Raw genomic sequence first — 23176 nt, forward strand, 5'->3', positions numbered from 1 at the left:
TGGCATCTTATTATACATGCACCCCAATGTTCATTGCAGCACATTTACAATAGCCGAGACATAGAAGCAACCTAAATGCCCATTGATAAATGAATGTATAAAAAAGATGTAGTATATTTATACAATGGAATATTACTCAGCCATAAAAAATGAAATAATGCCATTTGCAGCAACACAGATGGACCTGGAGATTACCATACTAAGTGAAGAAAGCCAGGCAGAGAAAGACAAATATTTTATGATATCACTTATATGTGGAATCTAAAAAAGTAATACAAATGAACTTATCTACAAGACAGAATTAGACCCAGAGACATAGAAAACAAAGTTATGGTTACCAAAGGGGAAAGTGGGGTGGGGGGGAGGATAAATTAGGAGTTTGGGATAAACGTATGCACACCACTATATATAAAATAGATAACCAACAAGGATCTACTGTATAGCACAGGGAACTATACTCAATATATTGTAATAACCTGTAAGGGAAAAGAATCTGAAAAAGAATATATGTCTATATATATATACATATATATGTGTGTGTATATATGTATATATATGCATATATGTACAACTGAATCACTTTGCTGTACACCTGAAACTAATACAACATTATAAATCAACTATAATTTAAAAAACGTATCGAAGCTTAAAAAATGGCATCTTATTACTAGGATTTAGTATTTTCCTAAAACTTTTGTCCATGGAGCTCATGTAGAGCTGGCAAAAACAGACATTTCTGAATCCAAAACCGGCCAAAGGAGTCATCAAGTGTCTGTCTTGAAACATTTAGCCAGCTCTTTAATAGAACGTTTCTTTGACATCTTTCACCTGCTCTCAGTTAATAGTTAGAACCTTGGAATAATTTCACACGCACAAATGGATTCCTTTTATCTGACAGTTTAAAAAGCAATTCATTTGAAATTGTACTTTTTGCTTCATTTAAATACTGCCCGTTACCAAACAGCCTTTGCCGCAGCTCTAATGACTCACCCGGCAGAAGAGAGAATTGGATTTTATGTACCTTTCAGATTCAAAGCATCCAGGAGCATTTTCTAAGCAAGGCCATGGAGACAAATGGAAAGCGTATTTCTGGGTTTATCTTAGTTAGCCTAGTTGTGGCTTCAGTGACATTGGATTCTGAGCATCCCCTCTGCAACAGTATTTTCTGTGATGTGACATAGTAGGAGACTGTCCACATGACCAGTTTTCAAAATTTTGATAGGAAGGCTCAGTCTGTGGAGATAGGTACACTATATTTTTTCTTAAATATTCATTCCTATGACATGAAGAGCCTCACCATTTAATTCATCTTCTTACTCGGTTTTTTTCGAGTTTACTTAAACGACCTTCTCCATGAATTGGAATTCCTCCTGCTGTGTCTTCCAGATAGCTGTATCAGTTGGCACCACCTAGGGCAGCAGTTCTCAAACTTGAGCATGCTTTAGAATCCCCTGGAGGGCTTCTTAAAACTCAGATTGCTAAGCCCCACCCCAGGGTTTCAGCTTCAGTAAGTCCGGGGTGGGGCCTGAGAATTTGTATTTCTAACAAGTTCCCAGGTGAAGCTGATACTACTGGTCCAGGAACCACATTTTGAGAACCACTGGGCTAGGTTATGCTGTGGTAACCACAAAAAAACAGTAAAACAACAAAAGTTTGCTTCAGGGTAGCAGAATATTCGACTCCAAAACGTGCTACTTTGGCATAAGGGTTATTTTGCGCTGAAGGCAAATAAGAAGCAAATACAAGAAAAATGTCCCCTATTTGCCTAAATGCAGGAAATAAATCTGTAGAGATTATTCCCCTCTGCTCTGTGCCAGGAAGGACAGAAGTTAATCACTGGTGACAACTCTAGATCCTTATCAGCCCAGGGACAGCACCAGAGGAATCTATCTACAAACTTTGCTAAAACTCGCCCTTATCCGCCATTGATCTCCCTTTATTTTTGCCTTCTCACAATTTGCCACCCGTGGAAGCACAAAGTCTTTTTCCTTCGTCTTCTCACGTCTCTAAAGATGTACTTTTACTTTGTTAAAATGCTATACAAGCCCAAATTCTTACCACCCCTTTGAATTATTCATTACTGGGTAATCCCATGTGTATACACAATGCACAGGTGAACAAACTTCTGTTTGGTTTGCTCTTGTTAATCTGTCCTTTGTTGGTCTAATTTACAAGGCCCCAGCCAATGAACCTAAGACAGATGGAGGGAAAATAGTTTTCCTCCCCTACATTTCTTGTCTATCAAGAGGTGTGTGTTGAGGGCAGTTACTCACGTTCTTAGGAACAGCCACAGTCTCAGATACTGCTGCTTGCCATGCAAGAGGGAGGAGAGCCCACTGGAGGGTCCTGAGCTGGCAGCTGAGGACTCTGGGCTCTGCGCACCGCTGCTCACCACTCATTGGCCAAAGCCAGGCACGTGGCCCCAGCAACATGGGCAGGTCTGGAAGTGTGCTTCTTCCACTGCAGGCTGAACTCTGCACTCTGCAGTGGACAACCCCCATGACAACCACACCAGGGCAAACCTCATCCCACTTCCTTGCTTTCTGGGACCTTTCTTGGCCACCCCTTCCCCCTCCCTGGTAGAGTTGGTCCAGCTTGTTCCAAAGCCCCTGACGTGCATCTCCATTATAGCAATTACATCACGTGGTCTTGTGAAATGGGAGAGAGTATCTGTCTCCTCCTGGCCAGTGAGGACCTCAAGGACCCGCTGTCTTTTCTGCAGCTCTGAAACACAGTGCCCAGCACATTAGGTGCTTAATAAATGACGTATATATAGAATGAATGAATAAACACATTTTGGTTACAATGTGAAGGAGGTAAAAAATACTTGTCCCTGTTAGGAGGTGCCCCCTCTCACCATCACTTCAGCACCACCCCAAGGTCCCATTCATCTTCACTGTCAAGGTTACCAGTGACCTGTGGAGACATCTCAGCAGAACTGGAGACTCTTGAACACACCCTTCTTTTTTTTTTTTCATATTAAGAAAGACAAACTTTGTAATGATTAATAGATTCATTTAAACAGCAGTACATATAGTCATCATTGCCAGACTTAATATGAGATGTTAAACGTTTGATCCAATTTTCCTTCCCGGATAAGTTTTTCTTTCCTATCTCTGTCGGTTTTGAAAACATAATACCAGAAGAGGAGGGGCCCAATTCCAAACAGAGCTCCTAAAAGTGAGGTCTTGGGAGTGGGTCTGAAATTGGGATAGATATTTGCTGGTCTTGCATAGGTCCAACGAATCAATGCAGGATCTTCAATGACCCCACGACGGCTGGGGTCGTTGTACTGAAGCAGGTACTCCCGTTTAAGCCGGGATCTTATGGCCAAACGCTCGGCTTGTGCCTTCTGAGTTTCCAGAGATATGTCGTATTCAGCTGGGTCGAGGGTAGTGGGCAGGGTCGCCAGGTGCGACGGCTTGTACTTGGGGAACGACATCTTGGCGACCCGGCGCACAACTGCGCCTAAACACACCCTTCTTAAAACAGTCACATCCTTAACTTTTTTAACGGTGTGTGCTTATGGTTTTTCTATTCCTTCTCCAACTGGCTCTTCCCTCGGCCCTCTGTGCCTCTATTCTAGTCCCTCTTTTCTTCTCTCTTTACACCCCTCTTCCCAGGAGAGCTCATCAATTCTCTGGCTGGAGTTATTTGCTCTCCGCTGCTGACTCGTAAGTGTGTATCTGGAAATGGAGTCTTTTCAGGAATTCTGACCCCCACGTCAGGAATCTGAGGCTGATCCTTGTCTTCCTGCCTCTCCCCCACTTCCTTCCTGTCTATCGTCACTCAGGCCTCAGGTTTGTCCCCTTATTGCCATCCTCATTATCACCTCTGGCTCCATGCCTCACCTGCACCCTTCAGCAGCCTTCTTAACTAGTGTCTCTAACCCCAGTCTTTCCATCACATTCCTTCCTCCAACCAGCAGCTAGGGTAAAAGGGAAAATCCGGTCATGTCCCTTCCTCCCATAAAAGCTTCAGAGACTCCCTGCTGCTCTCAAGCTAGACTTCCAGCTCCCGAGCTTGACATATAAGATCCTGCATGATCTAATCAGTACTTTCAACATTGGCTGCACATTCAAGTCACCTGGGGAGCTTTTAAACCACCTGGGGGCAGGAACTGGGCATTGGTATTTTATCCAAGCTGCAGCCAAGTGTGTTCTCTCTACCCTGCTCCCGACCCTCCCAGCTCCTCCAGCCCAATCTTTCATTGTTCCCTTCCTTTCACTCCAGGCTCCAGCCACTCAGAATCTCTTTCAGGCTCTTTCTTGCTCTTCAGAGGTGACCCTTGCTTCATTTTCCTTGAACAGTCTTCCCACCTCCAAAGCCCCCTTTGCCTGGTGGTATGGACTGAATGTTTGTGTCCCTACAGAATTCACATGTTGAAACCTACTGTCAAATGTGATGGTGTTAGGAGGTGGGGCCTTTGGGAGGTGATTAGGTCATGAGGGTGGGGCCCTCATGGATGGGATTAGCACCCTTATAAAAGGGACCCCCCCCAGAGAGCTCCATCTCCCCTTCTGAGGACACAGCAAGAAGACAGCCATCTATGAACAAGGAAGTGGATCCCATCAGACGCTGAATCTGGTGGCACCAGGATCTTGGACTTTCCAGCCTTCAGAACTCTGAGAAATAAATTTCCGTTGTTTATAAGCCACCCAATCTGGGTATTTGTGTTATAGCAGCCTGAACTAAGACACCTGGCTAACTCTTTCTGTTGCTTCCAATATTAAAGGAGATATCATTTCCTTGGGGAAGCCTTCCAGGACCACAGAAGTCTGAGTTAAGAGCCCCCTCTTCTATATTTTCATGGTGGCTTGTACTTCTATCAAATAATTCATCATGCTGTATTGTAATTGCCTATTTCCTTGTGTATAGTTTCCAGCAGACTCTAAGCTCTGTGGGGACAGGAACCATGTCTCCCCTGCACACATGTCCCCTCACTGGACTTGGCAGGTCCTCAGCAAATACTCATGGAAGGAAGGGACAAGCATACCTGTTCCACATTCAGCAAACAGGACTTGATCTGTTATGTTTCTCCCACTGGCATCTGCCATATGCAGTGTGTTCACCATCTTGTGTCTTTTGATCCCCATAGTAGTCCTGGGGAACAGGCAGAGCCAGAATTAGCATCCGCATTTTATGGATGCTTCAGGAAGCTGAGGCTCCTGACAGTTACGTGGCCCACTTAAGTTTGCAAGAGGAGTTAGAGGTACAGCTAGGATTTGAACCTGGTCTTCCGCCCATTAGCCATACCCTTCACCAACCACACCATGCTACAGCTACTCGTTCTGACAGGTGTGCTAACTAGCTCTTTGGGTAGAGATAGAAGGCTGTGTATGATATCCCTGTTTCCTTCCTGGTCATCTCCTGGTTACTGACTGAGGGTGGGAACTCTCAACCAAGGCCAACTAGCAGAGGAAAGATGCTCAAACAGGCTGAGCCTGGGGGTTCCCTGAAATCAAGTTATGCAGCTGCTCTATGTTTTGTAAATCTGATTCTCAGATTTCTTGGATTTAAACAAGGGAATGACCAATCCCTTTGCTCACCATGTATTGAACACCTAACTGTAGAGCACTTTACCCTTATATAACTTACCACACCATAAGCCTATGAAGAATGTTATCAGTTAAAGACTAACCTACTGTGGAAAAGAAATCCAGCACTAGAATGTCAGAGAGAACAAGCAGTTTCTTTTATGCAAGAGTCCCCACAGAGCCATCCAGGTTTGGAAGGTAGCTCTACTACTCATCACTCAGAGACCCAGGCTCCTGCCATGTGGTGGCTCTGCCATCATCTAGGGCATTCTCATCATCTTCACGGTCAAAGCTGATTCACCTGGGCTTCCCTGGTGGCGCAGTGGTTGGGAGTCCGCCTGCCGATGCAGGGGACGCGGGTTCGTGCCCCGGTCCGGGAGGATCCCGCGTGCCGCGGAGCGGCTGGGCCCCTGAGCCATGGCTGCTGAGCCTGCGTGTCCGGAGCCTGTGCTCCGCAATGGGAGAGGCCACAGCAGTGAGAGGCCTGTGTATCGCAAAAAAAAAAGAAAAAAAGAAAAAAAAAAAGCTGATTTACCAGCACGCCTGGGTTTCAGCCCACAAGACAGAGGAGGAGAGCACAAGGCAGGAACACCCAATGTCAGAAGTCCCAGCCCCAGCCTGTGTCACTTCTCACAGTCCACTGGTGGAAACTTAGTCACATGACCACGCCTACCCGAGAAAGGTTGAAAATGCCTACCTGAGCATCCTGTGCCCTGGAGAATCCTGTTACCGTGGAAGCAGAGGAGGAGGGATTTGGATGGGCAACTATCAGCCTCCACCACAGACGTGAAATTGTGACTCAAGGAGACTAAGTGGCTTGGCCAAGATCCCCAGGGTAATAAGTCACAGTCCAAGCCTCCACTCCACGGTGCAGACCCCCGAGGGCACCCACTGCCCCTCTGATCGCTTGCAGCTTGTCAGTCTGAGAGTAGAAATAAGGCAGGTAGGGCTTACCACAAGGGACAGTAGGAAGGGCTCTTTGGCAAGGGACATGGCTCATAGGTGTCTCCACCTTAGACCCTTGCTAATGTTCTGTTGTTGGATTGGCCTCTCCACGCTTACTATGAAACATGACGTTGCACAAAAGCTGGATTTTCCTTTATAATTGGTGCACTGAGCAGCCAAAGGCTACAGCAGCTTGGGTTTTTGTTTTTCTGTGAAAGTGCTCTATTTTGTTTTCACACTTCTTTGTTTCTTTCTAATGGCTCAGGTAGTGAGGTGGATGGACCTAGAGTCTGTCATACAGAGTGAAGTAAGTCAGAAAGAGAACATCAAATACGTATGCTAACCCATATATATGGAATCTAAAAAAAAAAAAGAAAAAAGGTCATGAAGAACCTAGGAGCAAGACGGGAATAAAGACACAGACCTACTAGAGAATGGACTTGAGGATATGGGGATGGGGAAGGGTAAGCTGTGACAAAGTGAGAGCGGCATGGACATATATACACTACCAAATGTAAAATTGATAGCTAGTGGGAAGCAGCCGCATAGCACAGGGAGATCAGCTCGGTGCTTTGTGACCACCTAGAGGGGCGGGATAAGGAGGGTGGGAGGGAGGGAGATGCAAGAGGGAAGAGATATGGGAACATATGTATATGTATAACTGATTCACTTTGTTATAAAGCAGAAACTAACACACCATTGTAAAGCAATTATACTCCAATAAAGATGTTAGAAAAAAAAAAAGGCCTGGCCTCTCTGCATCTCTGGAGGGGCCTGAATACATGCGTAGAAATGACCATCGTGCCAGGAGAAAAATGACAAGGGCGGGGAGAGAGAGACAGAGAAAGCATTGGAGGAGATTTTCATCAAAGGGAGAGGGATTCCGCCACAAGGGGAATTAGTAAATGCCTCTGGGACTGTTGGGACACACGTGTCTCCAGCTCAGGGGCACCGTCAGCAAGTCACTCCCCACCAGTAGACAATTTAACACAGCGAGCATCCTTCTAGGCCTGGCTTTGTTGGAGAGGGTGTTACATTTTGAGTTTTAATGAGGAAGTTTCACTTTGCCCACTTCAGAGGCTTCTGTACAAACGCTCCTGCTAATTCCCACTCAAGGGAGAGCCATGGGGAAGACGGGGGAGGACCAAGGTCTAAGAACTGAAATGGAATACTTTGAACATGGGCTACTGCCCGGGGAACCTGAGTAGCTCCCCATGGCATCTGGGCAGAAATTCGGCCCCATTGTCCAGAAAGTGTGGGCAGTCAGCTCAGGCAGCTGTCTGTGGGGAGCTGGCCAGAGCCCAGGCCAGGGCTTGCTGGACATACAAGCTCTTGTCCCCAGCCAGAGAACTGGGTGTCCTTTGGCTCAGTTACCCAGATAACATCAGAAACTTGGAGACGGGAAATGGAACAACCGCAAGCAGTTTCGACCCCTCGGGAAGGATGTCTGAGTCTCCATAGATGTCCACACTAGCCCAGCGCCTGGCTACAGTAACTCTAGCTGCCCCCCAGCCCTCACTGGCTTGGCACCGCTGACGTTTATTCTTCAGCCAAACGAAGTCCGAATTGGGCGTAGAGGCAGGCAGCTCTTCTCCAAGCGGTTAGTCAGGGTTCCTGGTCCCTTCCCTCTCGTGGCCACACCATCTTCAGCACTGGGCCTCCAGGGGAGCCAAACTCATCTGCGCTGAAATGACAGAGCATGAGAGACATGGAAAATCCGTCCCCCAGGGAAGGTTTTTATGAGTCAGACCTGGACGTGGAGATTTCACTTCCACCCACATTCTGGGGTTAGAACTCTGCCAAGTGGCCAGGGCCGCAAGGGAGGTGGGAAATACAGTCCAGCAGTGTGCCCAGGGAGCCGAGGAAATGGTGAGTGGTGGGTGAGGAGTGCCATGCACAAAGAGTCGTCTCCCCAGGGCCCCAACAACAACAATCCTAACAGTACATCACATTTACCTCCTTGCTCGGGGCCAAGCGGTGCCCAAAGCGCTTTATACCTAGCGACCCTTCTAATCCTCCCAACAATTCTGTAACCATCAGTTTACAGATGAAGGACCCCAAGGCTCTGAGTGGTTAAGTAACGTGCTCAAAGTCACACAGCCGGTAAGTGACAAAGCGGGAATTCAGAGCCAGGCAGTCTGGGTTCAGGATCTCTGCTTTTCATCATCCTGCCTCAAGAATGCACCTTCCTGAGCTTCCCTGGTGGCTCAGTGGTTGACAGTCCGCCTGCCGATGCAGGGGACACGGGTTCGTGCCCCGGTCCGGGAAGATCCCACATGCCGCGGAGCGGCTGGGCCCGTGAGCCACGGCCGCTGAGCCTGCGCGTCCGGAGTCTGTGCTCCGCAACGGGAGAGGCCACAACAGTGAGAGGCCCGCGTACTGCAAAAAAAAAAAAAGAATGCACCTTCCTGTCCAAGCTCTCCTTTGGCAGAGGGGGAAACTGAGACCCAGAAAAGACACAGAGAGACAGAAGTTCAGAGCTCACCCACCTGCACGTGTAAGTCATCCTTTAACGCCTGCTAGGTGATGGATTGGTGGTTCTGCCTTTGTAGATAATTCAAAGTGTTTTTAAAATATCAAGCATGGCTTTCAGGCTGGACACCAGCTTTCACATAGCCCACCATCCTTACGCTGAGGCAAAAAGCTGAATAGGAGGCTGGGATCAACCCAGACTCAGCCCATTTGAAAATAAATTAGCAAACTGAGACTCTTTGGGGGAATAAAAAAAAAAGGGGGGGTCCCAGAGGAGATTTACCACTGGGTGGCATAATAAAGTGCCCCCCAAAGTAACACTAATACTTTAATGGCTGTTACACAATGTGAGTAAATGGCTGTTATACAATGGGTGGGTGTGACTCAGCGTTTTCAATTAATTTAAAGGATTTCGGATGAATGTTGTCAGTTAGCTTTGAGGCCTGTCCTTTCTCTCTTCCCCCTTTTCAACCAGGTTCTGAAAGCAAATTCTTGCCTGCGGTGTGGAGATATTTCAGAAGATATCCAAGGAGAGAAAGAAAGAGCTTTTGTGAGAACACAAAGGTTACACAAGTAACCTTCTCCCCTTCCACTGCTAACCCTGTGCATTCCGCGGGGTCATGTGTGTGAACGGTCATGAGGCCGTTCAAGCCAAGAATTCTAATCCCTCAGGCCGCTGGTAAATAATAATGTGTAAACTCATGCCTAGTATTCTGTTGCAAAGGCCGGTGATCCAAGGACGGCTGGTGGTCCGTCAGAATGGTGAACTTGAGATCTCTGCTTTTGATTTAACACTTCAGAGTCTCCCTCTGTGGATCTGCTCTTCGGTTTTGGTTCCAACAGAACCTTCTCTCAGCCACCCCACGGATGCCCCACCGCCTTCGGACACATTTGTGGGCAGGCTCTTCTCTGTAAAGAGGGAAGTTTCCTGCCACCACTTCTCACCTTTTCAGCAACCTCTCCGGTTTGCAGGGAGGGAGTCCGAGCTGGAGGCCCCGTGTCTTTGAGGAAGAGAAAGTATCTGCCCTTGAGGAGACACATACTTGCAGGACATTTGTGCCCTTGAGCAACAATTTAATAAACGGAGCCCCGGTGACCTGTAAGAGATGGAGCCTTTCTGAGACAGCGGTAATTTTCTCCCTGCCACAGAGCATTAATATTCAGTAGCTGAGTTCCATAGCCAAGAACAACGTGATGATTTTTAGAGGCACTCATAGTGGGACCAGGGAAGAAATTGGGGAGGCCATGCCCTGCCCGGGATGGAGCCACTGCTGGTCCCTCTAGTTTTCCCCATCTTTTGTCCACTTTCCTGTCACTTCCGTTCCCTGTTCCCAGCTGCCCTGATTCCAATCAAGATATCAAAGTCTTGTCCAAATTCCTACAAAATCAGATGATTTCTACCAAGAATTAGAGCACAATGCATCGCCACCTTTGGGGTACAGATGCCTTAGAAAACGTGACGAATGCTATAGACTCTGAGCCCCCCACCCCAGGAAAGTGTACAAACTAGACACATCAGCTTTTGCATACAGCTTCTGCAAGAGTGGAACCCTTCCCCCAAAGCCATCTTCTAAAGACTTCCAAGAACCTCTAGTTTAAGGTGGATCCTCACCCACCCCCAAGACCTCACCAAGAACTATTTATATTTTAGAAACACACTGAAAAACCAAACAGTTTTAGACATTCAAAGAAGTGAAGATCAGTGACTTTGCTGGCCCTCTAAGGAGAGAAAGAGAATTCTAATACTGACACTGAAAGAGTTTAGAGGGTCTATGTTTAAATAAATTTTGGAAATACCTTATGCTATAATCCCTTTTGGAAATCCACAAAGTGTATTAAAGGCTCTGAGAAGGTCTGCAGCAATGGAGCATTTTTATTTTGCTAAATTCTACATTTCCCAAACTGATTTGGCCCCGCTTTCCTTTCTGCTCCTATCACCAGTTAACAACCCCGTAGAACTGGCACTTTGAGGAATCCTGCTATAGCCCAATCCCTGTACTTTACAGATGGGGAAACTGAGGCCCAGAAAAGGGGCATGCCTTTCCCAGGGTGACAGTGAGTCAGTGGTGAAGCCAGGCTTTGGTTCCCTGGCTCGTAGCTCTTTCCATTTGGCAAACTGCCCCAGCACAGAGGTCTTCTCTGAGGACAGGAGGGGCAACACTGTTCTCAACCTTGTCTTTCCTCTCAAAGGAGGCAGGAGAACAGAAAGCAGAAACCATATCCGAGGTACTGAGGACAGAGGGCATTGTCAGTGCCCCAGGTTTAATGCTCAAACGCGCTCACCGGGTCATCACAGCCCAGAGCCCCAACGGGCGTGTGGATTTCCTTCCAGGGTGATACCCTGAGGGCGTGGCGTGCTCATTTCGAGGGCCCCAGGTAAGACCAGCCCAGCACAGGTTATGGAATGGGGACCTGAAGCCTAGGCCTGGCTCTCAGGGACATTTACAGCATCACTGGGGAAACCCAATGTGCCATCCCTGGGAGTACAGACAACTGGCAAAACCCCATCCCCAGTGCACACGTTTGTAATCAGCAAAACCAAATGCACTCTGATGGTTGAGAGGAGAAGGCTCAGGGCCCCTGGGAAACCGCGCACCAACTATATTAGGGCTGAACCTCCCCTTCCGTTTGCTTGTTTAAAACCTGCAAATGATGGACTCCATCCTCCCACTGCTCCAAAGCCTGGTTTGTGACTAAATGGGGGAAACCCCGCTCCCTGCCCACTTCCCAAAATCTTGACTCTTAGGAAGGGCAACCTACTCCCATAGGACACTGCTGATGGCACTTTCCTGGCCCCGCTATCTGAGCCTCTCCTCAACTTCCTAAGGCCAGGAGTGTCCTTTGGTTCTTTGCTAAAGACACAGCAATCATGTGATCATTTGCTCAGAAATCGAAGGGTGCTAAGGGCTGCTAGGACGTTGAATGGAAAAGGTCTGAGGTTTTTCTATTTAAAAAAAAAACAACAACAGTTCTCCTTATCATGCTTATAACTATGCGGAAAATGTGTGCATTACTATGTGTGGGTAGAAACTGGAAAGAAAAATATCTCCTTTGATGAAAGGAAAAAAGCAATGCCTTTAGTGGGGTCCTGAGCCATTCCCCGGATAGCGGGCTGAGTCCCTATTTTCTTTAGTGGAGGGAGTTCCTATAGTGGAGCCACCTGAGCCCGGAGCCTGCTGAGGCCCTCACAGCACCTCTGGGCTCACAGGATGCACTGGGGAAAAGGACACGTGGCTTTCCTCCGGACACCCCTGTCTGGATGGATCAGTGCCTTTCCCTCAGGAAGAGGTGGGGTTCCAGTTTGGGCTGCCTCGGGGAACATTCCTGCAGCCAGCACGCCCAGAGGAGGCAATTCTCAAGACAAGAGGCACAGACAATGTCACCACCATCTGCCGAGGAAGCCCCATGTCAGGCAGCTCTGGTTAGCCAGCAGTACCCCTGTACCAGATCCCTGGAAAAAGGGAGCACCCTCACCAGGCACCTGCCTCTCTAAGGTCCCTCCACTCCGCCCCACCCCTCCCCACTTCTGCCCGTCGGCTGTGCAGACTCCACACCCACCAGCACTGGGCTTCGTCTCCCATTTTTGGCCCTCCTGTTGCCCGTTGGGTTTGTCCTTTGATCTTCGTTTCCCCCATCCAGTCCTTGGAGCCCATCATGGACTTGCTTTGTCTTATGTTTCTGCCTAGGTCCACAATTAGTTTTTCTCTGCCCCCCTTGTTGATCGTTGTCTGGACTGACCAACCCTTGACCCCCCTTGAATGGGGATCTGGTGAGTTTCAGAGGTGAGACAAGAGCATGCATGTGGAAGCACCAACCTCTGTCAGCGTCTGGCTCACAGAAGATGCTCAACTGAGTCACTTCCTTCCTGCTTTATCTTCCTATTTCCTGGATCTCCAGGCTTCTGAAACCTACGAGTGACCTACACTAATGCCATTCTCTTTGCAGTACTGGATCTAGTACTGGTCACGCTGGAATGGCAACTGAACATCATCTCACGTGCCATTTCCAATCAACTGGCAATGGCTTCCCAGAGCACTGTGCTGAAGTTGAGAAGTATGAGTGTAGGCTCAGTGGGAAAGAAGCCCAGGATGGACCAACAATGTCTGCCATGAGCACAAGGGTGCTGGGGAACCGAATGCTGGGTGAACATGTGCAGTTCGTGGTCACACCCTAGTTCTGGTCTCATCTCCATCACAAAGTGTGTGACAATAAGAAAATCACTTCCCTTCTCCAAGCCTCAGTTTCCTCATCTCTAAGTGACAGAGGAGTCCCTGCCAGTTCAGTAAGTCACCCTGAGCCCCTCATATACTAAGAAAGAACAGAGTATTAGTGAGTGACCTTTGGGCCCCTTGTCCATCAAAGAGCTGGCTCAGGAATCCTTTGCTCCGTGTCCCCCCAGCGCCCCCCCCCAGCACGCCACTTCTGAACAGCTTCCCAGGATTGGGGTCTCAACTTTGTTCCTGATGGCAGGCCTGCTGGCTGTGGCTCCAAACCCCTAAATTGGGAAATGTTCAAATGAAGATTGTTTACATTGTGTATTCAGAGTGCAAGTGGTGTTTGAGAAGTGTTGCCATGGAAACCGGGAAGTGAGGAGGCAGCTAACTATGAAGAGAAATAATCTAATGTTAAGACACACAAGCTGCGCTCTGGGGCTGCTGTAAATGAAATAGCGTGTTATTGGGCAGGCGGCCACTGTACGTGCGCCTGGCCTCAGTCTTAGAAGAGAAACTACCTCTTGAGTCTACTTTGTTAAAGAAACCATAGTGGGTTGTGAGGTTCCCCGACTTTGGGGCCGAGGTCCCTCCCAGCTCTAAGAGTTGACGCCTCTAGGCCGATGGCTCTCAAACTTTGTCGACTGGTGACCTACTTGGATAAAAGATGCCCCGTGGACCACTTGCCCCCACCCGTCCCGAGTTTTCATGGAAAAAGGAACTGCACGGTAACATGCGATGCTACCATCCAAGCAAATTCAAGGGAGCCGAGGTGCACGTTCACAGCTGCCTTGCAACAGGGGTGTGGATAGTTTGCATGTGAATATAACATTAGCATGGAGTTATTGGAAACTTATAAACTCCTCAAACAGCTGATGCAAATAGGCATCACTGCACACCACAGTGTTAACCGGACAGCTCGCCACCAACGCCACGGACGCTGGTGAAGCTGAAAAGCACAAGATGACACCAATGGGACCCTGGCAGCGTGTATTCTTCCCAGGGTTGCAGGATTCCCAGCCATCTCTGATGCCAAGAGCTGGATGACAGCCAGACTTCTTAGTAGAATGCCGAATTAAGAGTCCTCAGTCAGCTCTAGCAATAGGCTCATTTTACTTTATAAACAACAAATATTAGAAACCCTCACTACTCATTCGTTAACTTTGGCCCTTACGCGGCAATGACAGCCTTTGGGGTGGAGTGCCCTTTGCGTGGGAAAGGGTTTACGAGTTTGTATCAGGAGGGCCGTATCCTACCCTGGCGGCCCTCCCATGGCTGCAAGTCACTGAGAATCGTGGGGTGGAAAAGTCAAGTAGGTCGGCTTGCCTGCAGCTCTGAGGCTCCATCCCCAGCTCTCCCATCACTCCGTGTAGCCTGGGGCTAGAGAACTTAGTCCCCCATCCCAGTCTGTGGGCCAGCTGCACCAGAGTTTTGAAAAAAAATACCTTCCTGGGCCACAGCTCTGGAGATTCTGATCTACAAGGTCAGGGTTGGAGATCAGGGATCTACATGTTCCAAAATGGGCCCAGAGGGTGTGACAAGCAGCCAGATGAGGAAGCCCTGGGCTCTGTGAACCTCAGGTCGCCTTGGGACCCCACCTGGGACCTTGGCCTGGTTGGGAGAGCCCCAGCACCTTGGTTTCTCCGCCTGCATTCTGAGCATGGCATGCCTGCCTCCCGGGGGAGGTGAGAGTTACAGGACAAAACACTACAACGCCCTCAGCTCACCTTGGTTCCTGGAGGGTCCCTGGCAATATTCGTTTGGAAGCAGCATGGCCCATGGAGAACCCAAGGGGCCGATTCACAGGGGACATTTTTTTGTTATGGGTTATAACCTACATATACTTTACATACGTTCTTTTATATGTATCAATTTTTCATAGCTTTTAAAAAAGGCCTATTGGGGGAAAAAAAAGAGGATATAATTTGGAGTCAAAAAGACCAATGTTCCATCCCAGTTCTGCCATTAACTGTGCCCACTAGCTGTGTTATATCCCCTCTCTAAGCAGCAGTTCATGGACTTTAAAATGGAAATAATAATCCTTACTTCACAGGCTTTTGTGAGGGTTGGAAAACAAATTTACCTTAAAATCCTTTTGAGACGAATCCAGATATGAGTATATGAATAAAACAACTGACTAGATCAAAATGGGAGAAAGCGCAGAGAACAGCTGGCACAGTGCCTGGGGGCAGAGGGGGCATTCAATGGGCTGCTCCTGGCTGCTCCTGACAGGGCCCCCCCAGTGAGCCAGCCTGGGGGACTTGCAGCCAGACGAGCAGCAGACACCCCAGGAGAGCAGAATCAGAGCTGACAGCTGGGGTTCTGCTGGGACAGAGGAAATGCAGCTGCCCCTCCCAGGTCAGGGGTGGCCAGCACCCCAAGTCCAAGGTGACACTCCCCGAGATCCCATCAGATGAGCAGAGCACAGCCTCAAAGAATTGACAGGAGCGGAATCTTGAGTCATTGGTATATCCTGCTTCGTGCACTCAGAGATGCAAACTGTATCACCGGCCAGCAGGGGCCAAAGCACAGCTCATCCTTCTCCATGCCAGCTTGACAAAATGCCCAGGCTTTTCTCCTGGGTCCTCTGCCCTGTATGGCTCAGGAATCCTTCAGAGATGCTTCTTTGTACCCAGGTCTGATGTCCAGTCCTGGAGGTCTTCACTGTGTCTATAAACGCAGGCAATCCCTCGAGACAGAAGTTAAGGTGTCATTTGCAGACTCCCCATGGGCAGCAACAGTATCTCCTGTTAGAAATCACTTGTTAGAAATGCAATTATTAGACCCCCCCCCCAGAAACCCTGGGGGTGGGCCCAGCAACCTGTATTTTAACAAGCCCCCCTGGTGATTCCAATGAGATCAAGTTTGAGAACCACTGCCGCAGGTTTTATCCTCTTGGGCACGGTTGAAGTTGGGTCCCTGCCACATCCTGTATTCCAGCTGGTGGGGTTGGAGGGAGGGAGAGAAGGTCATGGAGGAGCCCCACCCAGTTTTCTAAGGCCTAGACCAGCAAGTGACTCACGATCCACTGGTGGGAATGTCACATGGCCATACCTACCTACAAGCAGGGCTGGGAAATATCTCTAGTTATGCGGCCACGTGTTCACCTATAACTCTACTAATCTCTATCTAATGGCAGGAGAGGACAGACTTTGTGGACCGCTAGTCGTTTCTGCTGTATGTGTCCTCGGTCACCCTGGCAACCACAAGATGGGAGATTGAAGCAGCTTAGTCAGGAATTGCAGTTCTTGAATTTGGGGCCTTGCAGGGGAGGGCAGAGAAGGTGGGTGTATGGCTGACCTCAGGGCCTCTTTTCTTAGCCTCTCTGACTGCCCCTTCTAGCAGCTCCAGCACCCACAAGGTCCCCACCATCCTGTCCCCAAGTGTAACCTCTCCACCGCAGCATTCCATGCTTTCCTGATTTCCTCCTATCAAATCTCACCTTTCCCATGTCTCACTGTTCCAGGATCTTCTCGGCAAATTTTACCCTCCCTGTGTCCCATTATTCTATGATTCTTTTATCAAATCTTACCTTCCCTACATCTCACTATTCTAGGTGAAGGGCAGATTTTATGCAGGCTCTGGTAGCGTTAAAACAAGCACAGGGTCCTAATCTGAGGAGGCGATAGTAACAGCTCTACCCTGTTTCTCAGGCCACAGGTAGACTATCATGTCAAGTTCTGATGGGTCCCTTTTTTAAAGGAATATTAACAGTTTAAGACAATCAAAGGAGGGCTTCCCTGGTGGCACAGTGGTTGAGAGTCTGCCTGCCGATGCAGGGGACACGGGTTCGTGCCCCGGTCCGGGAAGATCCCACATGCCGCGGAGCGGCTGGGCCCGTGAGCCATGGCCGCTGAGCCTGCGCATCTGGAGCCTGTGCTCCGCAACGGGAGAGGCCACAACAGTGAGATGCCCGCGTACCGCCCAAAAAAAAAAAAAAAAAAAAAAAAAACAATCAAATGAGCGTGACAATGATAGTGAGAGTATCTCAGAACTCTGGGGAATTTTTTGGCTTAAGGAAGACCTCGGAGTGGAAGACATAGGAATGATCCTCAAACAGAAAAGATTGTCAGGGAGAAGAACTCAACCTATTCCATGTGGCCAAAGAGGGTTGTAAGATAAAGGCAGACAGATGTGGGCTCCATGATATAAAGGAGAACAGAATGACAATGAGGCTTAGCCAACAGTGGAACGGAGCACTTGTCTTGTGAGGAAGTAAACTCAATCCTTGAAGGATCCAGAAGAAGTGAGGTGACTGCCTGTCTAGGATATTAAAAGGCATCTGAGAAGAGATACCCGGGACTAGATGAGCTTTGAGTCAATCCCAGCCATGAGAGTTCTTGGTTCTAACGTGTATTTGCTGGTGACCCTGAGCAAGTCATTGAACCCGTATGAGTCTCATTTCCTTGTCTATCAATGTGGGAGTCTCTGCCTCACATACCTCAATCGGGGTATTGCGAGGGTTAAATGACAAACTCGCAAAGGCCCCTGGTAACTGTGACTACGTGTCAGAGCACAGCTGCTGCTGCTGGCAATAAGCACATCCCTCCTTCCATTTAGAGAGAAGCTTTAGGGACCCGGTGCCTCTAATAATCTAAAAGACTGGCCTGAAATTGGACTCTTCAGGCATGAAAGGCAATTGTCAGGGAGGAGGATATGACATTTTCGTCTAAACAGGACATCGTGAAACATCTCAGGTCGCACACGCCCTCCACCTACGTTTGTGACCAAGTCTGGGCGAAACCCGATCAGCTGGCACTCTGCAAGCCTGGCAGGACCAGGCATCCACGGTCTGCCCCTGCATCTCAAACTCACCTGGCATTTCAGTTTATTGATTAAGTATCTGCCCACCTCTGCCTCGTGTTCAGGAACGGCCCCTTCTCATTACAGCCCAGCTTGGTTTCGCTGAGGTGTCTTTTAAAGCTTCCAGCAGAGGCGGGGGCACGGGGACACATTTGTGTGTGTTTCAAGGCGTGTTTGTTTCAAAGTGGGCTTGCAATAATGCTGCAGTGCAGAACTGAGCCATTGTGAGCGGATAAATGCAGGGCTGACGTCTGTGGGCCTATTATCTGAACTGTTACAACTGCCCAGGAAGGGCAGGCCTGCTGACTACCACGACTCACTTGACCAAAAAGCAAAGGGGAGCGGGGGCGGCGCGCCCAGCTCTCTGCTGATCATATCTCTTTGCTGACTGTGTAATGAGGGGGCTAGACAAAATTCCATCAACTGGCACCGCACAGCTGTGGCAGAGCAGGAGTTTGTAGGACTTCTGTCCTTCCTCTGGCTCTTGAACACCACGGCGACAAAGAAAAAAGCAGTTACTCGTTCTCTGTTCTGTTGGAGTCTCAATTTTCCCTGTTCCTGGTATCAGTTGGTATTATCTGGGACCTGGAGAGTAGTAGATGATGACGTTTCAGGAACCATGACGTTTATGGTATTTTGTTAGATTGGTTTCTCCCATTCAGGAAGATAAAGATATATGGGGACATGATATGGAACCACGGGTATTCAATATTATTAGGATCAAAGCTTCAACTTTTAATTGCTGAAGGAAGTCATTTTTAGAGATAAAAATATGTACGGGTATGTCTCGCTCATGCACAGATTCTAGGATTCAAACCCAGGTTTCCAGTATTCTTTCCGTTACAATGTAAACGCTTTCATTCCTTTATTCATTCATTTGGTAAATACTGACTGACACCCCCTACTACGTGCTGGGTATCATTATAGGGACTGGCAATAAAGCAGTGAATCAGACAAGCCGAGTCCCTGCTCCACGGACCTTATATTCTAGGGGGGGAAGACTTGTGCTTTTCGATTCACGTGTGTGTACCTCCCAGTACAATTTGCCTGGTGCTGGACACCTAAGCAGGTGTTAATAAATATTTGATAAGTGAATGAATGAATGCCTGGCAGTGACCTTGATCCATGACTCTTCATTTGCTTCCCCAAGGCCACACCAAGAGGGTGTTGCAGCTAATAACACACCCAGACATGAGCGAGGTCGCTTGTGGATGGGTGCATTAGCTCCATGCCAGGGAACAATTTGTAACTTTTCTCACGAAGCGTGAACTTGGAATAATTTCTAAATGGCAGGTGCACAGATGATTTCTCCAAGGAGAAGACAATTTCATCTTCCCACTTTTCATCATGCAAATCTTCCAACCGCCGTCGGTAATAAGTGGAAATAGATCAATGAGATCCCAAATTCACATTTAACTGTTTGGAAGAGGCGTTTTCATTGCAAAGAGCAGTTGAACAGAACAGGGGCTTGGTGGTGGTGTGGGTGTTTCTGAGACGCGGCTGGAGCTGCGCTGAGGTAGATGTCAGAGCAGAGAAGGCAAGAGAACCGAGTTTTAGAGAGAATTATTTTTTTAAATTTCAGTGTGAAAGTTTAGTATTCAAGATTTGGGGAGAAATCATTATTTGTCTCTGTTCAGCCTGCTGTGCTTTCAGGATCAGACTCCATAGCTTTTGCAGGGTGTGCAAAGCCCTTCACGGTCTAGCCCCCCACCTGCCTCTCTAATCTCTCCTCCAGGCTCTGCACTCACTCATTCGGCCCAGCTCTCTCCCCCCAGCCCCCTTGCTGTTTCAGAACACACCACTTTCACCTTTGTGCCTCTGCTCAAGCTGTCTCCTCTTCCTGGACAAACCTTACTCCATCTTTCAAGGACCAATTCCAATGTTATCCCTTGGCAAAGCCTTCCCTTGGACCAGGAAGAACGAAGCCCCCTCCTTCCTCTGTATTCCCACGGCCCTTGGTTCATACCTCTCGTACAGCGTGTTTGAATCCCTCTTCCGGTTGTTTAGCAGGTCTCTCTCTTCTACTAGATTTCGAGTTCCTGGAGTCTTAATTACTTTTGAATTATCTACGGTACTTAAAGCTGCGCCTGGCACCCATGAATGTTAAAGCAAAGAGGATACAGATACCAATTAAGCGTGAGGTTCAGGTTAAGGGAGATGCTTGCTGGCTAGAAAGGACTGGGCAGTGCACTCGATCACTAAAGCAGGATTATGGAACAGGCTTTTCGGAATATCGTAAAGACCCTCGCTAGTCTGAGATACCAATTGGCCCTTTGCAGAAAAAGTTTGCCCGCACTTGATCTGCACTAACTGTACAGTAATGGGCCATACTTTAAGGTCTGTCTGCAAAGTGTCCTCTAGACATTTCCGCTTCTAAGGTCTGGTTCTCTCTCCCATCCCCCTTCCATTGTCATCATTTTCCAATCCATTTTTCACACGACTTCTAGACAGATCTTGCCAAAAGTTCGGTTTGACCCTTTCCATCCCCTTTCAGGCGGCTCCACCAGAAAACGTCCAGAGTACAACATCTCTCTCCATTTCCTGCCTCACTTGCCGAACTGACTGTCACTTCTGCCACTTGCCATGCTGGCTCCTCTGATCCAAAACGCTAGTGATTATATGACGCACCATTGATCTATCAACAGTTTCTCGGGGCGGGGGTGAGGGTGGGGGATTGAAGTGTGTATGTCAATTTCAGACACGTCTGAATTTCAGAAATGTACCACATGGGAAAAAATCAGGTGCACCCCTGAGTCGAGGAATGACAGAAACAGGGAGAAAGAGGATGTGCTGGGCAATGGCTGAAGTGCTCCCGGGGAGGCCAGCCACGTCCTCAAGGACCTTGGGTGTCAGGCGCCGGGGTTCGGCTATTGTCCTGGAGACGATAACGACTCCTCAGGGATTCTGCACGAGTGAGTGAGTGACGTGGTCACATTCGGCTTTCAAAGACACCACTGTGCAGCCTGTGTGAAAATATGGGATGAAGCGGGGCAGATTACAGAAAGGAAATACAATGGAGGAAGCCAGGTGTGGACTAAACCTGACAGGGGCACCAGACTCCAGGGCATGGACCTGGAAGAAAGTTAGGAGATAAATGGACTGCAGTTACTGGCTGACTGAAGAGGCCTAGGACATTGGGCAGGGGGTGGGGGCGGGGGCAGGCGGAGGAGTCAGGATGACTCCCAGGCTTCTGTCCTGGGAATCTGGAAGAACCAGATATATGCTTGGACTGAGGAGTTCACAGGAAACATCGTATTCCCTGGATCTTTAAGCGTAGGTTCAATGCTTGTCACCTTGAACAGGTTCCAATGTGACCGCTAGGTCTTGTCTTGATTTTACGAATTTAGTAATGGAATCCACAATCTAGAACTGCGGGGAAGAAGGGGATGGCCACAGATGACCTTCATGTGCCCTTGGAGGCAGGGCCAGAGCTGCTCACGGAGGGGAGGGTGGTTCTCCTTCTTGCTGGAAGATTGCCCTGAGGGGTACAGGTAAGGCAGGCGTTGGCAGGAGAGAGGATGCCTCACTCTCCTTCTCAAGGCAGAATGGTCACCCCCAATCTTCCTAGGGCCGCTGTGTCCCTGCCACTTCCCCCCACCCACTCCAGGGATCAGGGCTCCAGCCTGTGGTCGAGCACCTTTGAGGAATGGCCTCGCCATCCCCCTCCCCGGCAGGGAAGTTTGCATCAAAGCCCCAGAGCAGAGACCTCACCGTTGCTGGGGACAAATGCTCTGAGACCTCTCAGAGCATCCTTCCTCCAAGAGATAGGCACAGCCCTCCGCTTGTTCCCTGGGCCCTTTAGAAAAGAGGGGCAATTTGACAGGAGTAAGGTATGTGTCCTGGGGCTGGGCTTTGTTTTGTTCTGAGCTTTCTGATCACAGGTGGAAATGGAGGCATGGTGTCCACAGTCCCATACAATGGAATAACACTCAGCCATAAAAAGAAACGAAATTGAGTTCTTTGTAGTGAGGTGGATGGACCTAGAGTCTGTCATACAGAGTGAAGTCAGTCAGAAAGAGAAAAACAAATACCGTATGCTAGCACATATATATGGAATCTAAGAAACAAGCAAACAAACAAACAAAAAACGGTCATGAAGAACCTAGGGGCAAGATGGGAATAAAGACACAGACCTACTAGAGAACGGACTTGAGGATATGGGTAGGGGGAAGGGTAAGCTGTGACCAAGTGAGAGAGTGGCATGGACATATATACACTACCAAACGTAAAATAGATAGCTAGTGGGAAGCAGCCGCATAGCACAGGGAGATCAGCTCGGTGCTTTGTGTCCACCTAGAGGGGTGGGATAGGGAGGGTGGGAGGGAGGGAGACGCAAGAGGGAAGAGATATGGGAGCATATGTATATGTATAAGTGATTCACTTTGTTATAAAGCAGAAACTAACACACCATTGTAAAGCAATTATACTCCAATAAAGATGTTACAAAAAAAAAAAAATCAAAGTGGCAGGTGGCAGTGTCTGGGCTGCAAGTATGCCGCCCCTCATGGCTGGAGTGGCAGTAGGGTGCCTGAGGTGCCAAGGTGAGGGCAGTCTTCCCCTCACTGGTGCTCTAAGGCTTCACCTTCATCGAGCAAGAGCCGCCACAGAAGCAGCAGGACCACAGGGGATTGAAGGACTAGGCTTGCTGAGGGAGACTGCTGGGTACAGCACTTTCTTTGCGGGTGGTGCAAAATCAATCGGGAAGGGCATGTCAGGAGGACTGAAGGGTCCCCTTTGAATTGGAATGTCAAGGCCAGCTCCCAAGAAGAGACTGGGCTGGAAGCTCATTTGAAGTTTAAGTCAAAGAAAGTAATAGGTCAGGGGATGTCCTCCAACCCCATTCAGGTCTGTCTATGGGCATTCAGTTCTTTTACTGCATGGAGAATAGTACTTCCCACTTGTATAGTTTTGCAATTTGATTTCAGGGCTGTTGACATTCATTCTCTTCTGTGGACGAGGCAGGTAAGGGCTGGACTCATTAAGCTCCTTTCCTCTGCTGAGAACCCCATGACCCCTACACTTTTCTGAAGTCCCACAGTTAGTAAGCGATGGAGGGGTTTCCAGCCTGGGAGAGTGGCTATTATCTCCCGGGTGAGATGACTCAACAAGATATAAGCCAATTGTCTCTCCCCCATACCTGTAATGAGGTCTTAAGTCAGGTCTCCCTGAAACAATCGAGCTTTTCATTGAGCCACAAGAGATCTCACA

General features: G+C 48.6%; 1 pseudogene across 1 annotated transcript; it reads right to left on the reverse strand.

Moving 5' to 3' along the window:
- Positions 1-2998: 2998 nt before the first annotated feature.
- On the reverse strand, positions 2999-3462 carry LOC112393914 (NADH dehydrogenase [ubiquinone] 1 beta subcomplex subunit 4 pseudogene; annotated as a pseudogene). The gene has a single exon (XR_003002058.1). The product of XR_003002058.1 is annotated as an NADH dehydrogenase [ubiquinone] 1 beta subcomplex subunit 4 pseudogene (transcript).
- Positions 3463-23176: the final 19714 nt, after the last annotated feature.

The sequence above is a fragment of the Neophocaena asiaeorientalis genome, unplaced genomic scaffold (genome assembly GCF_003031525.2).
Source record: "Neophocaena asiaeorientalis asiaeorientalis breed wild unplaced genomic scaffold, Neophocaena_asiaeorientalis_V1.1 scaffold152, whole genome shotgun sequence".
NCBI lineage: Eukaryota > Metazoa > Chordata > Mammalia > Artiodactyla > Phocoenidae > Neophocaena > Neophocaena asiaeorientalis.